Source organism: Armigeres subalbatus, chromosome 2, assembly GCF_024139115.2.
Source record: "Armigeres subalbatus isolate Guangzhou_Male chromosome 2, GZ_Asu_2, whole genome shotgun sequence".
NCBI lineage: Eukaryota > Metazoa > Arthropoda > Insecta > Diptera > Culicidae > Armigeres > Armigeres subalbatus.
In genome coordinates, this window is record NC_085140.1 from 306,224,348 (window position 1) to 306,241,760 (window position 17,413).

At 37.9% G+C, this 17,413-nt stretch overlaps 1 long non-coding RNA gene across 1 annotated transcript; it reads left to right on the forward strand.

Moving 5' to 3' along the window:
- The first annotated feature begins 1,776 nt into the window (after positions 1-1,776).
- LOC134216686 (uncharacterized) lies at positions 1,777-16,438 on the forward strand. The gene is made up of 4 exons (XR_009980770.1): positions 1,777-1,936; positions 2,003-2,184; positions 2,520-2,622; positions 15,893-16,438. It is a non-coding gene; the product is annotated as an uncharacterized LOC134216686 (long non-coding RNA).
- Positions 16,439-17,413: the final 975 nt, after the last annotated feature.

The window sequence follows — 17,413 nt, forward strand, 5'->3', positions numbered from 1 at the left end:
AAAAACTAATCCAAATCGTTTGAAATTCAATTCAAATCTAAGGGTATCTTTAGTAGAGTTATAAATTGTATGGGAGTTAGGAAATGAAATTGAAACTGTAAAAATGCCATCTTCAACAGACGTTGTAGTTTCAAAAATTCGAACAGTTTCGTGAGAAAAATTATAACTGGAATCCTGCTGGGTGCAGAAGCAGAAGCGTTTGGTTCTAGCGAATCTGACTGAAATATTGCCCTCTTTAAGGAATTTTTTATTTTTACAAGATTGGATTTATCAAATTCGCCGAACATCGGCCGCCCGAATGCGTTTTAGCAGGAGCAGCAGGCACTCATACAGTATGTGTATGTGTAATCCACGAGTACTTCAAACTGATGTTTACGGGAGCAAAACTTGATCTCTCTTGAAACTTGAAGTTAATGGAATCAAAGCATTTCCCTCGTTTAAAGATCAATTGAAACTGAACCTTTGTAGCCCACCAGCAGAGCTAATTGAGCAAAATGTAGTCATGTAACTACTGTCCTAATGTTGGTTTGTCATTACAGCACCCAATTGAGTGCTTTAATGAAATTTATGCAACCCATTTGAGCTGCATAATGGTCATTAAATCACCCATTTCGTTGGTATGGAAAAGTAGGCCGTTTTATCAATCAAAGACGAACTGTAAACCAGGTATTATGAACAGGAATTGCAAAAATAACTTTGAACCATTTAAACATATTTAGTGGAAATCTGGCATCACTGGCCTCAAAAGCATTATGTGCTGCAAAAATATGTTTTTTTTGGGAATTATTCGAATAAAACTAATAAAAACTACATTATCATAATTGTTTACCTTTACAGAACGAATTAAACGATATGCTGAATGAAGACCTTCGATTATGCCTAACTAAAACCATCATAACTCAGCAACTGCTCATTTTACTTTGTAACGATAGGTGTTCCTGACAGGAAATTGCCTGATAAACTCAAATCCGCTGAGAAATCAAAAAAATATTTATACGTATTTTGAGAAAAATGCTATTTTTTAATTTTTTTATAAAAATAATGTAGTTGGCAACACTGCTTTGCATCTGAAATATTTTTTGTAAAATCTACACAAAATTTCAAGCGGAAAACTGGTACTAACGTTTTTTGTAGCTTTATCAGGGGCGGAGATATCGATTATTGAAAATGGCATGTTTTTAAAAATCTTCAAAAACAGGGAGGAGTGTTTGGCCGGAGGGGCGGCTCAAACGGTCGGATCAGATGCTTTTTCGAAATGTAGGCCCAAAGTAAGTAGATACACCTATTTTGGTTGGAATTCATAGTATTCACCTGCAAGTTTTCACTTTTTCTCGGTCACTTGGCGCGGAATGACCCTGCTGTGAGTTTATAATTAATAATAATATGGAAATTATGCTGTATTTTCTAGAATATTATTTCAAAATGTTATTACGACTCTTACACAGCAAAAATTATTGTAAGACACGTCGACGTAATTAGCACGATGTGATGAAAAAGCTATGTAAATGCGAAAAAAAGATACAAAACTACATCGATTTTATGTGGTTTTACATCGCCTTAAAATTACACAGGAATAAAAATCTTATTTGGCATAACGTCACATTCGTGTAATATTAACATACAAAAAATGATAATATTACACAGAAACAAGTGCAACCAACTGGTTCCGATAGGCGTGTGTACTATTACACAAATTTAATGTAATATTGCGTCGATTGATGATACAATATTAAATCTGGCTGCACTGCACTTCCCATTCTCAGTCCGACAAAATCGAGTTTGGTTGAGTTGAGGCTGAGGTGCCATTTTGAAATTATATCACGCACATCGCGTGAGAGTTTTTAGATTTTTAATTATTTATCGTATTAAACACCAATTATAACAGCCAAAAAAGTGATAATAATAGACTTTATTATAACGTGGTGCCGTACAAGATGTAAGTTTCTTTTGCTTATTTAGGATAACTATATAATGACTGATTATTGTTCAATTTATGTTTCAGGAACTACGACCATATTGCAGAACAATAACGAGAAATAACTTGCCAGGAATCAACCAGGTTGGTTTGGTTTTCAGTTGAATATGCGGCGATAAGTTTCGAATCATGAAAATGATGCCGGAAGACCTTAATAGCAAGTGTGCGGCCTCTTTACTGTTTATTGGTTGCCCTGTTCCGGTCCAGAAGTAAGATAATAGTCGAATTTAAAAAAATGATCCAAACACTAATAGAAAGCATAAAGCGTCTTTGACAGATGTTTATTATCGAAAAGTGGGGGTTTCAGACAATTTTTATAAAAATTTGTCCAGGAAGTTCTTTGTATAAATGTCCAGCTAGACCAGGTTAAGTTTTAGTTAAGAACATCTTTATAAGTGCTATAGAACCTAATTCTAGGAAATCTCGTTACATGGCTAGAAATGAGTTGCCGTTCTGATTTTCATGCTTGGTCATTTCCGCTTCAATTTAGAAAATCAATGTACGAAGTATTATAATCTACTAATTTAATTATCTTGAATTTCAGCGGAGGTACTCGTTCTACTGCCCTGCCAAAAGAAAACGAATATGCCACAAAGTAAAGTTGTTATAGCATCAAGACACGATGAATTGGAGAACACGAATAACTGGTAAGAACTAAAACAACATAAACCATATTTGATCTTTCGGGAAGCATATGCGGTGGTGGAAAATTTCTCTGGAATCGAACTGAACCGGGATTTCGAATCAAATCCATTCGGGATTCCAAACCGTTTCAATTCAGTCTCAATTTCGTACAGAATACTTTTAAAATTCTATGTCAAATCTGTTAATTCTAGTCTAATTCTATTGAAATTTCAGATCAAATAGGGGAATATGACGGCTATAGGTTTTGTTCTATTATTGGCAAGGGGTTCTCTATAACCAATTATGCTCAAATTTGGCCTTAACATTCTTTGCATATCAAAGAATATTGTGGCCAAATTTCATAAAATTTGGTCAGCAGAAACCCCTTTGACAATAATAGAACAAAACCTGCCAAAGTCGTCATTCCCCCTACTGTTGGAATTCCGAGCTGAATCCTTTTGACATTCCAAACCGCATCCTTTTAAAATTCCGAACCAAATTCTTTCGGGTTCCCAGTTGATTCCTTTTGAAATTTTGAACTTAATCCTTTCGGGGATCTTGAACCGAGTTCCATTTAGGATTCTAAACCGAATTCTATTGCGATTTTTATGCGATATTTTTCGGGACTCCGACGAGTTCAATCCTGTTGGTTTTCCGAAACGCTTTTTTGAAGTTCGGTAAACGATGTTGTTTTTGGAAAACTAATCCTTTTGAGATGCGAAACCAAATCTTTTTTGGGATTCTGAATCGAATCCTTTTAGGATTCCGAACCGAATCTATCTGGGATTCTCAACCAAATACTTTCGTGATTCATAGTTGAAACATACTAAGATTTAGAACTGCTTTGTTTCTGAACTCCGAAACTAAAACTTTTTCGATTCCGAAACGAATACTTTTTCCTTGATAATCCTTTTGTTATTCCGAACCTTTCTGATACTTGAAACCTTTTGGGATTTTGAACTTTATCCTTTCAAAATTCTGAACCGACTCCATTTTGGATCCCGAAATGCTTTCTGTTGGGATTCCGTAGCAAATTATTTTGAGGTTCCTAGCGGAAATCTTTTGGAATTCTTCTTCTTCTTCTTGGCCTTACACCCCCACACTGGGACAGAGCCGCCTCGCAGCTTAGAGTTCATTAAGCACTTCCACAGTTATTAACTGCGATGTTTCTAAGCCAGGTTACCATTTTTGCATTCGTATATCATGAGGCTAGCACGATGATACTTTTATGCCCAGGGAAGTCGAGACAATTTCCAATCCGAAAATTGCCTAGACCGGCACCGAGAGTCGAACCCAGCAACCCTCAGCATGGTCTTGCTTTGTAGCCGCGCGTCTTACGGCACGGCCAAGGAGGGCCCCTCCTTATGGAATTACAAATCGCATATTTTAACACTGTGGAAATAATTCCATATATTATATGATTTATGTGTGGGCTATACAGATATTTGCAGTAGCTCCAGGCTAATATGTTATATATGTAGCCTATATTAATGATTGTTTGCTTTTTTTTCTTGATTTCCTTAATTAAAATGATCACAACGTTGTTTAATAATATGCTTATGAAATATTATTTCATTTACAATGTTTTTAAAAGATAATTGATTTTCAAAAAAACGATTTTGACTGATTACATTTATATTTCAATGGACTAACAATTATGTCGGAGGATGAAATGATTTTACGGATAAAGCCCTGAACGCCCTAATACCTACTTTTTGCCAAAGCAGGGGCTTAATGATATGTAAAGAAAAAACTTATACATTGCATTAGCCACATACATTTCAAAACTTTTCATTAACTTATGAATCTTTTTGGTATCAAATCATTCATCAGGTGACAAAATGAAGTGTATTATTTTTTTCTAATTATTTTTCCATAACTTTAAGTTTTTTTACGTGAAGGAACGTAACGGTGACGGTAACGGCAGGATTTGACAGTTACCCTTTATATTTTCGAGATTAAAATCTACCATTGCCGTCTCCGTTCCGTTCCATTGTGTTTGAGGCTTGAGGAACCGACTGTCGACACATGCGAGTCATTTGGCAGTACTTGTTCCTAATCTAAAGTGACCAGACGTCCCGGATTATGCTGGACAGTCCCGGATTTAGCCTACTTGTCCCGTATAGCCTGTCGTCCCAAAAACGTACCGCATTCCACTATTAAGGCTCCCCCAGACCTAAGCAATTTCATCGCCGTGACGGCGACAACTAATCGCCACGATTCTATCGTTGGGTCGCTGCAGGCAATGTTCTATCTACGCTTCCATACCAACGACGACAGAATCGCTGTCGCCAAGCGATAGAATCGCGTCGCGTGTGTTTGGGGGAACCTTTACTGAACGCTAGCAAAACTGTCGCAGATAAAAATATTTCAGAACTCAACCGCTTGGCGGCGCTAGTGTATACAGAAATACTCGATGGGTTAGATATTGTGGAATGCGTAAGATTTAGAAAGTTGCCGTTTTCTACAAATATGTTCAAAAGATCAAATCAAAGCTGCCGCAGATCATGTTATTTCAAAACTCATCCGCTTGGCGGCGCTAGTGTATATAAAAATACTCCTTGGGACCTTGGGTTAGATATTGTGGAATCCGTTAATTTTGGAATGTTGCCGTCTTCTACAAAAATGTTCAAGAGGTCAAAACGAAACTGTTGCAGATTATATTCTTTCGGAACACATCCACTTGGCGGCGCTGGGAATACTCGATGGGTTAGATATTGCGGAATCCGTAAGATTTAGAAAGTTGCCGTTTTATATAAATTTGGTCAAAACAAATTTTCCGCAGATCATATTTGGAAACTATCCGCTTGACGGAGCTAACGTTTAAGAGAATACTCGTTTGGTTAGCTATTGTGGAGTCCCTAAGATGTAGAAAGTTGTAGTTTTCCACAAATTTGTTCAAGAGGACAAAACCAAACTGCTGCAGATCATATTATGTCGGAACTCATCCGCTTGGTGGCGCTAGTGTTTATGAGTATTGAGATTTGGAATGTTGCGTCTTCTACAAATTTGTTCAAGAATTGAAAACGAAGCTGTCACAGATCACAATATTTCAAAACTCATCCGCTTGGTGGCGTTGTATATAAAAATACTCGTTGGCTTAGATATTGTAGAATCCGTAAGTTTTAGAAAGCTGGCGATTACTACAGATTTTTTTCAGGGGTCGAAACCATATTGTTACGGATCGTACTATTTCGAAAGTCATCTGCTCGGCAGCGCTAATGTTTTTGTGAAAATTTGATCGGTTGAATATTTTGATATCCTTAAGATTAACAATGTTCAAATCATACCCATCATACTGAAGACCTTATTACTGTAGACTACATTTGCTTGACGAATGTTTATTATATTGAATTACTCGTTAGATGATAAGTTCCTCCGGAAGTTCCTCCAGGAAGATCCCTCTAGAATTCCTCGGAAAGTTTCTTTCAGGAAGTTCCTCCGGAAAGTTCATCCGGGAAATTCCTCCGGAAAGTTCCTGCGGAAAGTTGCTCCGGTAAGTTCCTCCGGGAAGTTTCTCTTGAAGTTCCTCCGGAAGTTACTCAGAAATTCTTCTGGGAAGTTCCTCAGGAAGTTCATCCGGGAAGCTCATCCGAAAGTTTCTCTGGGAAGTTCCCTCGGGAAGTACCTTCGGAAGTTCCCTGGAAGTTCCTCCGGATAGATCCTCCGAGAAGTTCCTCCGGAAGGTGTCTCCAGAAATTTCTCTGGGAATTGCCTCTGGAAGTTCCTTAGGCAAGTTCCTTCGGAAGTTCTTCCGGGAAATTCCTTCTGGTTGTTCTTCTAGAAGCTCCTTTTCGAAGTTCTTCTGCAAAGGTCCTCCGGAAGATTCACCGGGAATTCCTCTAGCGATTCCTCTGCAAGTTCCTCCCGGAATTCCGTTGTACATTCCTCTGGAAATATGTCCACAAAATCGACTAGTAGAGAATTTAAAACTTTTCCATTTCTTCTCAAATTCTGTCGAATATTATTCCTGAAATTTCTTCATTGGTTCGATCTTCTTCGCCATAGACTTCATCTCGTTCAATTATCCCAGTCAAATCTTTGATTTATTTTATACCAACTTTTGTGCAGAACGAATTAATTGAAGCCTCTAACTATTTTTAAACTCAAAAAGAAAAATTTCTGCACGTGGAAACCATTGGATTGGCCTGATGTTAATTCAAAATCTGAAGAACGTGAGACCAATTCTAAAAGTAGTATTTTTCGATTTTTTGTTTTAGGTTTTTTAAATAATTGAAGGCGTTAAATACTATGGGTTGTTTGGAAATGTTGACCTTGAATAAATAAAAGAATCGATTGAGCGAATAAAATTTTGTGATGGGAAGTTTTTTTCATAAACATCTCAGAAATTCCACCAGATTCCTACAGAAATGCCTTCTTTTTAACCTCCAGGAAATTCCTCTGAAAGGCCTCTAAGTGTCGATCGGGTCATCATTGGTTTCTACTGGTTTCAAACTGAGCACAGTTGACTTGAAAAATGTATTGGTTTAAACTCCACAATGATTTGTAGAACTTCGAACATTCAATTTGAACATAACAAAATCGCAAATAATGCGCATTACTTCCATGAGCCTATATGGACACCATGGGCTGCTATTTATTTTGAACCGAGCCTTGTTGACTTGGTAGATCAATTGGTCTGAACTCCTTGGTGATTTGGAGAACTTATATCATCCGGCTTGGAGATATCTAAATCGTAAATCAATCGATCTCAGTTGACTTGGTAGATCAATTTGTCAAATCCAGAATTATTTGGAGAACTTAAGATATCCGGTTTGGACATATCTAAATCGTTAATATTGCACATGACTACTGAGGGCCTGTATGGGTTGTTATTGTCTTTGCATCGAGCCCAGTTGTCTTAGTAAACCAATTCGTTTAAACTCCAGAATGATTTGGAGAACTTAGAACATCTGGTTTGAACATATCCAAATCACCTGTCATAAGACGAGTTTAAACAATCCCATTGAATTCCACCACTTGTCAAGTCAAGACTAAGTCGAGTCAAGTACGAGACACTGAAGACGGCCTTACTGTTGAGGTCGAAATACGTATCTGTCAGGATACAATTAAGTGGTGGAATTCAATGGGATTGTTTAAACTCGTCTTATGACAGGTGAAAACATTCCACTAAAAAGCTCAAAATAATTTTCTTATCATATCCAAATCTTAAATCATGCCCATGGGCTCTATTGGCATGTATGGTACTGACTTTGTATTGAGCGCAGCTGACTTGGTAAACCAGTTGGTTCGAACTCAAGAATGATTTGAAAAACTTAGAACATTTGGTTTGGACATATCTAGATCGTAAATCATGCATACGCCCTCTAAGGGCCTATATGGACACCATGGGTTGCTATTGGCTTTGTATTGAGCCCATTTGACTTGGCAGACCAAGGCTCTGAAATCCAGAATATTTGGGAGAAACTAAACTGCATTCAAGATTCGTCGTCTCTAAAATAGTATTGAGTTCATTTCAGAGAAAAAACAACAATAAAATCGTTCATGCGATTTGTGTGCAATTTTCGTCCATATAAATGCCAACTGACGATACTCCCTCCAACGATTACAGGATGTAGGTGTGGCCGATCAACAATCTGAGGTCAGTTTTGGAAAATGCATGCATTGCTAAGTCAAAGTGATATTCGTTGGAACCACAGAAGAATTCCTTTCGGAACTTTTGGAAATCCCGGAGGATTTTCCTCTGAAATTTGGAGGAATTCTCTTCGAAGTTCTTGGAGGCTTCTCTTCGGAATACACAGAGGATTGTCTTTTTCGGAGAATTCTTTTCGTAATCCCTGGAGGATTTTCTTCGGAATCCCGGGAAGATTCTTATTGGAATCCAAGCAGAAGTCTCCTCGAAATTCCCGGAGAATTCTTTTTGGAATCCCCAGAGGATTCTCTTCAGAATCCCCGGATGATTCTGTTCGGAATACTAGGCAGGATTTTCTTCAGAATCCCAGGAAGATATTCTTCGAAATCCCTAGAGGATTCTCGACGGAAGTCTTTCTTCGGATTCCCTTTACAATTCCTGTTTCTCTTCGGATCTTCTCCACAATTTCGGAATCCCCGGAGATTTTTTCTTCACAATTTCGGAATCCTCCGGAATATTCACATTTGAATATCTTCCTTGGAATACTTGGAAGATCCCCCTCAGCAATAGAGGTAATAAACCATAGAGGAAGACTGTCGCTGTCATCACTGGCAAAACATCTTTTGCTGGCGAGGATAGGGCATTAAATGTCAACAAAGGAAAAATCAGTACGTTTTGACAGATAGGTACCCAATATGTTTGGGGACGATAACAAAGGGAACCACAGCGACAATCGTCCTCTATAGTTTATTACCTCTATTCCCTCAGCATCCATGAAGGATTCTCTTCAGAAACTCTGGATAATTATTTGCGGTATTTTCGAAGGGTTCTCTTAGGAACCAACAAAGCCTCGTAACACTTGGTAGACACCTTTGCGTGGTGTGTTACGGTGTAAGATCTACCACGGTCACATTGTCAGCTACAGGCAAATCCTAACCCAACGAATCTTCTTCTTCTTATTGGGATTACATCCCCACACTGGGACAGAGCCTCTTCGCAGCTTAGTGTTCATTAAGCACTTCCACAGTTATTAACTGCGAGGTTTCTAAGCCAGGTTACCATTTTTGCATTCGTATATCATGAGGCTAACACGATGATACTTTTATGCCCAGGTAAGTCGAGACAATTTCCAATCCGAAAATTGCCTAGACCGGCACCGGGAAACGAAACCAGCCACCCTCAGCATGGTCTTGCTTTTGTAGCCGCGCGTCTTACCCAACGAATACCTTCCCCAATATCCAACTCCGTGGTACTTATGAGAGTGTCGCTGAGTCGGGGGCCTCTCGTTAAGTAAGTACTACATCAACACTTCCTTCCCCTCCCAAGTTACGGTGAAGATGGGCATGGAGTAGTAATCCTCATGCTTTTGTGATTTTTATTCTAGATTGAAATCAAAGACCACACCCACCTTGATTTCTGATAGAAATCTGAATAAGGATTTCAAAAGAAAAATATGAGTATCACTAATGTCAAATCTACGAAGTACCCCGTAACTATGCTATGCTATGCTGTGCTATGATTCTCTTAAAGCCCCAAACACAATGTTAGCGGAATGGCAATGGAAACGGCAAATTTGACAGAAAATGTATCAGACCGCATCGTGCTTTCGTGCTGTGCGGTTCTTTCTCTCTTTGCGGAAGGAAGTTTTTAATACTACCCGAAGCTATTTTAATTTCAACGGTGCTTCTTAGCGCTATTTGTACCCACTGATCCCGTTACGATCTTTGCAAGGACCCGTGCCTTCGTTTTACGTTGGACCCGTTTGCGGAAGTAAAATTCCGACAAACGGTGGTAATCCTGCAGGGACACCGTTCTGGGAAAAACCTCTTAGAATGTCACGTCTCCACGCTCAGCAATGAGTATTAACAAAACAAGAGGAAGGGGAGTCTCTGAATTCTCCACTTCCTTCAAAGAAACAAGGTTTCAAGACCGTCCTGCCAAAGCGCGGAAAAATAGAAGGAAGCTGGAGAATTCAGATATTCCTTCTAACTCTAATATCGGAAATAATTCTTCTCCAATCGAACTGAGCAATCAGTTCGATTTGATTAATGATGAAATTGAGCAAATCGAATCTACCTCTAGCCCAGGTGATTCGATTCATGCGAAAAAGCAAAGGATTCCGCCAATTGTGGTATCTGTTGCCGAGTTTTCTGGCTTCCGGAATGAGATTTTGAGTAACCTTCAGGGGATCAAGGTTTCATTTCAGATTGCCAGGAAGGGTGACTGCCGCGTTTTGCCGGGATCCTTTGACGATCGCAAACGTCTTCTTCACTATTTAACTGAAAAGCGCCATAAATTCTTCACATACGACGACAAAACTGAGCGATTTTTCAAAGTCGTCTTGAAAGGTCTCCCCAGTGATGATAAATCACTGGATGAGATTAAAATTGAAATTTCTCAATTACTTGGATTTTCACCAGTCCAAGTAATTAAGATGAAAAAGAAATCCCATTCTGGTACTTCCCAGAGGGGCATTTCTCAAGAATTTTATTTAGTTCATTTTAACAAAAGTGAACTAAATAATATGAAAAGTTTGGAAAAGGCCTGTATTATGTCTCATGTCCGTGTTACATGGGAACATTTCCGCAGGCCTGGGAGAAATTTCCAAAACCCTACCCAGTGCCGTAAGTGCCAAAAGTGGGGTCATGGAACCAAACATTGTCACATGGATGCTAAATGCATGATTTGTGGTGGAACCTCTCACGCCAAGGACGCATGTCCTGTGAGAGAAGATTCCAATAAATTTAAGTGCGCAAACTGTGGGGCAATCATAAATCCAATTTCTGGGAATGCCCTTCACGCAAAAAGTTTTGAATTCCCGTGCAAAATTGATGACGGGAAATTCCAATCGGATCCCAGATTCGACGGGTAGAAATTTTTCAAACGCTCAAATTTCGAAACCGGTTACCGGTCGAGCAATTCATACCCACCACAATTCACAAACAAATTTTGCCGCTCGTCAACGGGTAGCAAGCACTTCAGTAAATTCCAATTTTTCCAATGTACCTACGTATGCAAACATCGCTGCTGGTAGACCAAATTTCTCTTCTCAAAATGAGGTTTATACCCATGTCCCAACGGAAAATAATGGTCATGTTGTCGATTCAGGTAGCATGACTGCTTCCGATTTTGTTTTTAACTGAACAATTGCATCACATGATTGATGCAATGTTCAAAGCAAATACCATTCCTGAAGCTGTTCAGGTTGGTATAAAGTACACACAAAAATTGTTATCGGACTCCGTTTCAATGGATCTAAATAATTGTGTGAAAGTTCTAAATTGGAATGCCTGCTCTCTAAAGGGTAAGGAAGATGAATTATTCAACTTCCTTTCAGTTCATAATGTGCATATTGCCATTATAACTGAAACTTATTTAAAACCAGGACTCTCCATTAAAAGAGATCCAAATTATTTTATCTACAGAAATGATCGTCTTGACAGCGCCTGTGGGGGGGTCGCTATTGTCATCAATAGACGTATCAAACTTAAATTATTTTCTTCGTTCGAAACCTTGGGAGTTTGGGAGTTTCTGTTGAAACAACAATTTTCCTTCATTGCAGCCTACTTGCCTTTTCAATGCAATGGGCAGCAAAAGAATTTGTTGAAAGCTGATCTTCAAATTCTGACTCGCAACAAATCAAAATTCTTCGTAATTGGTGACTTCAATGCCAAACACCGTTCATGGAATAATGCTCAAAGCAATTCCAATGGTAAAATTTTATTTGAAGATTGTTCTGCGGGATATTATACTATTCAATATCCCAATGGACCAACTTGTTTTTCTTCCAGTCGAAATCCTTCTACAATTGATTTAGTTTTAACGGATTCAAGTCAGCTGTGTGGCCAATTGGTAACTCATGCTGACTTTGACTCTGATCACCTTCCTGTGACATTTGAAATCTCACAAGAAAGCTCTACTTTTAATTATCATAGAGCTGATTGGGATTTATATAAAACATATATCGATAGGAATTTTGATGTTAATATTCCTTTGGATACCAAAAGTGATATTGATAATGCTCTCGTATCTTTGACAAATTTAATTGTCGAAGCCAGAGGCATTGCAATTCCGAAATGTGAAGTTAAATTCAACTCCATTATTATTGACGACGGTCTTCAGCTACTGATCCGTCTTAAAAATGTGAGGCGAAGGCAATACCAAAGAACTCGCGATCCCGCGTTGAAAGTTATTTGGCGAGATTGGCAAAATGAAATTAAAAAACGTTTCGCTATTCTGAGAAATACCAACTTTGAGAATAAAGAGGGAAATAAAATTTTATTAACAAATGGCGAAAAGGCTCAAAAACTTGCTCAGCAGTTCGAGAGTGCCCATAATTTTAGTCTAGGTCTCACTAGTCCAATTGAGGATCAGGTTACACGAAGCTTCGAAGACATTCTCAATCAAGAGAATGTTTTTGACCCTTCGTTGGGAACCAATTTGGATGAAGTGAGATCTATTACTAGAAAATTTAAAAATATGAAAGCCCCGGGTGATGATGGTATTTTCTACATACTTATCAAAAACTTCCTGAGAGCTCTTTATCCTTTTTGGTTAATTTATTTAACAAATGTTTTCAATTGGCATACTTTCCAGATAAATGGAAAAACGCCAAAGTTGTTCCAATTTTGAAGCCGGACAAAATCCAGCTGAGGCTTCTAGTTATCGCCCAATCAGTTTGCTTTCTTCAATAAGCAAACTGTTTGAAAAGATTATTTTAAATAGAATGATGATTCATATTAATGACAATTCTATTTTTGCTGATGAGCAATTTGGTTTTCGCCATGGGCATTCAACCACTCATCAGTTATTAAGAGTTACGAACTTAATTCGGCTCAACAAATCTGAAGGATATTCGACTGGAGTTGCTCTTCTTGATATAGAGAAAGCATTTGACAGTGTTTGGCATGAAGGTTTGATTGTAAAATTGATGAATTTTAATTTTCCTCTGTACATTATTAAACTGATCCAAAATTATTTATCAGATCGCTCACTGCAGGTAAACTATCAGAATTCTAAATCTGATAGATTACCTGTAAGAGCTGGTGTTCCCCAAGGCAGCATACTGGGGCCCATTTTGTATAACATTTTTACTTCTGACTTACCTGATTTACCACCAGGGTGTCAAAAATCTTTGTTTGCAGATGACACGGGCCTTTCAGCCAAAGGGCGAAGCCTTCGTGTCATTTGTAGTAGATTGCAAAAAAGTATGGATATTTTCCCCACTTACTTGCAAAAATGGAAAATTTCCCCGAATGCTTCCAAAACTCAGCTTATAATTTTCCCACATAAGCCGAGAGCTTCTCATTTGAAACCTTCTAGCAGACATATTGTCACTATGAATGGGGTTCCAATTAATTGGTCTAGCGAAGCCAAATATTTAGGACTTCTGCTGGACCAAAAATAAACTTTAAAAAATCACATTGAAAGCCTTCAAGCCAAATGTAACAAATATATTAAGTGCAGGCACTCATAAACAGAAAATCAAAACTTTGTCTTAAGAACAAACTTTTGATTTACAAACAAATTTTTAGACCAACCATGTTGTATGCTGTGCCAATATGGGCTAGTTGCTGCAATACCAGAAAGAAGGCACTCCAGAGGATTCAAAATAAAATTTTGAAAACGATTCTGAAGTTGCCTCCGTGGTATAGTACCAATGAACTTCATAGAATTTCTAATATTGAGACATTGCAACAAATGTCCAACAAAATAATTTCCAATTTTAGACAAAAATCGTTGCAATCTTCTATTGCAACGATTAACTCCTTGTACCCTTAGTATAAAATAGGTTAAGTTTAGTTTAAGTTGAAAACATTGTAATTCCTACATGGTTCAATTCAACCAGAGGAAAAAATTCTAACTGCCAGAGGCAATTGAAATGTATTAATAATAACTAAAAGCGTAACATAGCAAATAAGGATGATAGTGTTAAGAAAACACGGAACACCTAGTCTAAGAGATGAATGCATGTATTAGATAATTAGCAAATAAAATTAGTTAAAAAAAAAAAAAAAAAAAAAAAAGAAAACAGAAAATGTATGGACTAACTGTCAAATTTGCCGTTTCCGTTCCGCTGACATTGTGTTTGGGGCTTAAGGAACCACCAAAGAACCATTCTATCAGAAATTGACGAAGGATTCCTTTCAGAATGCCCGAAGGTTTTCCGTCTGATAAAAAAAATCCCTTAAGATAATCCTCCGGGAATTTCGAAGAAAATCCTTCGGGGATTTCTAGAAGAGTCCTTCAAGGATTCCGAAGATAATACTTTGAGGTTTTCCTTCGGGGAATGCTTAATCCGAAGGGAATTTTTATCATTCAGAAGGAAAATCTTCGGGCATTCTAAACTTTATAAATTTCTGATAGAGTTCTTTGGTGATTACTGCGGAAATTCCTCCGGGACTTTGATGATAATCTTTCATGGATGCTGAGGGAGATCTTCCAAGGATTCCAAAGATGATATTCCAAGGATTCCAAGGGAAATCTTTCGTGGTTTTTGAAGAGGATCCAAAGAGAGTCTTACGTCTTAGAGGATAATCCTCCCAATATTCCGAAGAGAATCTTCCGTCGATTTCGAAGAGAATCCTTCCAGTATTCTGAAGAGACCCTCTGGGAATCCCGAAGGGAATTCACAAGGGATTCTGAGGGGGATTTTTAGGCGACTTCCCCTTGGGATACGACGTGAATTCTTCAAGGATTCCGAAAATAATTTTTGGAGATTCCGAAGAAAATCATATGTGCTCCGAAAATAATTTTCCAGAGAAAAGAATCGTCCAGAGGTTTCGAGGAGAATCCTCCGAAGTATAATTCGAGGTATAAATGGAATCATACGGAGATATCAAGATTCCAATGATGATATTAATATCCAAAAGAAATCATTTGAGGATTTTTACAAGATTTCGATAGAAATGCTTCTGAAATTTTAAAAGGAATTCTTCTGGCGGGAATCGCTGTGGACATCCGATAGACACTCATCTGAGTGAGTTATTCGTATTTTCTATGCAATCCCAGAAGTATTTCCATCATAATACCAAGAGAATTCTTTCTGAAATCCCAAAACTTATGAAGATTTATGAAGTAGTTTTATATAAATTCAGAAAGAATTGCGTTCTATATCTTTTTCTTCGGATTCCTTGAGTGACATATTTGAATAATCGCAGATGTATTTACATCGAATCCCTGATAGATTTCCTTAGGAATTCCTGATTTATATACTTTTTGAAATCCCCAAAGGATTTCCATCTGACTTCCTTAAGTATTCCTTTCAGAATCCACAAGAGATACTCAGCGTTACTCTTTGGAATCCCGGAAGAATAATCTCCCAAATCTCATATAAATTCTTTCCGGAATCTCAAAACAGATTCTCTTCGGATTCGTCAACCGGACTCCCTTCCCTTCGGATTCACAGAGAGATTTGCATTAGAATAGTATTTCCATCAAAATCCTCCCATTATGAGATTCCGATTGAAATCCTTCTGGGCAACATTCACTATTGGATCAAACCATTCCTATAATCGTTCCGAAATGTATTTTGTACTAGATTTCACTGCGGTTAATTCAAGAATCACTAGTTGGTTCAGATGCCATACCACTTAACAATTCCTTGAAGATAATCCTACAAAGAATCATCAACTTCTTAGATGAATCATCTTAAATCATTACTCCTCACCAGCCCTAAACTTTTTTTTCACCTGTTTCAGATACTGAAGTATTATAAGTATTTTCAACGGTGCACCATGGAAATTCGTCTAGAACTGTCTTTCGAGTTTCAAGCAAGATGGCACAATCCTGTCGTCATACCAGTTCACCGGATCAGAGGTTCATGTTCACGATGACTCGCCACCCCTGGCCGATATTGCCATTCTAGTTAACAGCTGCGTATGGACAACATGAACAATCAACAATCAATGTCAGCGAGCGAACAATACCACTCGTCTGGGAATTCGCCTGAGAAGCATTAAATGTGGAGCTCTGAAGTGGGACGATATGATGTAGCTGTGCATGGTGGTCTAAACACAATGCTGCGTTTTCACCGACTTCATCTTCATCGCATATGGATCCGACCAGGATCCGATCATCTGCTTAAGAATACTTTGCTGCTTTAGTTGTATGGAAGTAACCAAATTTGTATGTGCCTACAATAGACTAAAAAAAATGTTCAAGCTCTGGTAGATTGTATGAGTAAAATTAAACTTATGCGTAAATTTAAATAACATTTAAATAAAGACATGACTAACAACAGAAAATATTACATTATGAACATGATTTTACCAAAATAATGATAATTCACATATTCCTACCATGCATATTGGGGATTTACCGGATTTACATCACATTCATCTACATAGCTTTGATTACGTCGTTTTATTGATTACGTCGTACGAAATTACATCGCTCCTGTTTATTACACAGCGAGCTCTCGAGTACATCGAGCAGTGTAATATTCATCAACCGATGGATTCAGTTGGTTGCAGCGATTTCGATGTAATATTCAACAACTTTTTTTGCTGTGTACGTACGAAAACCCTTCAATGGTTTGTCAATTGTAACAGGGCTGAGGCTCAGTAAGTGTCGCACTGCTGATCTGCTGGAGGTGAAAGAATTTTGGTAATGAGATGGCTTAAGCTAGGATACTTCCGCCGCTCTACTAGAAGAGTATTGGGGTCATTAGGTCATTGGGGGAGAGGGGAGTATAAGAGGTGTCGATGGGCACATACAGCATTGAACGCAATGCTCAAACTTTCCATTGAATAAAGCAATAGATTACGTAATCAAGGAGTAGATTACGGGCCGGAGGCAATCGGATAGTGCAAACAGAGTGTAGTGATTCCAGCCCACTACCTGGATAGTGCCTTACCCAAGTGTCTGGTTGCAAATTTCCTTTTCCAAAGCCCTTTCCTTTAAAGAAATCATTGATTGTAATGATCTTGAGGTTTCATTCCTAGAAAACAAAATTCAATCATTACAAACAATACATGAGAAAAAGAATTACCAAATCCTTGAATAACGTACACGGTTAGAAAAAAGTACCTAATATTAGGTACACACAAAAAACAAATATGGTTTTATAGAATGTTTTGTACTATCTATTTGAAAAGTGTACAAATTTCTTAAAAATAAAAGTTCAAATATTTCCTCTAAAAGTAATATACCGGATTTGAAAGTATTTTATGTTTAGTCTGATTATAAATTCAAAAGTTCACATTTTCATCATGAAAATT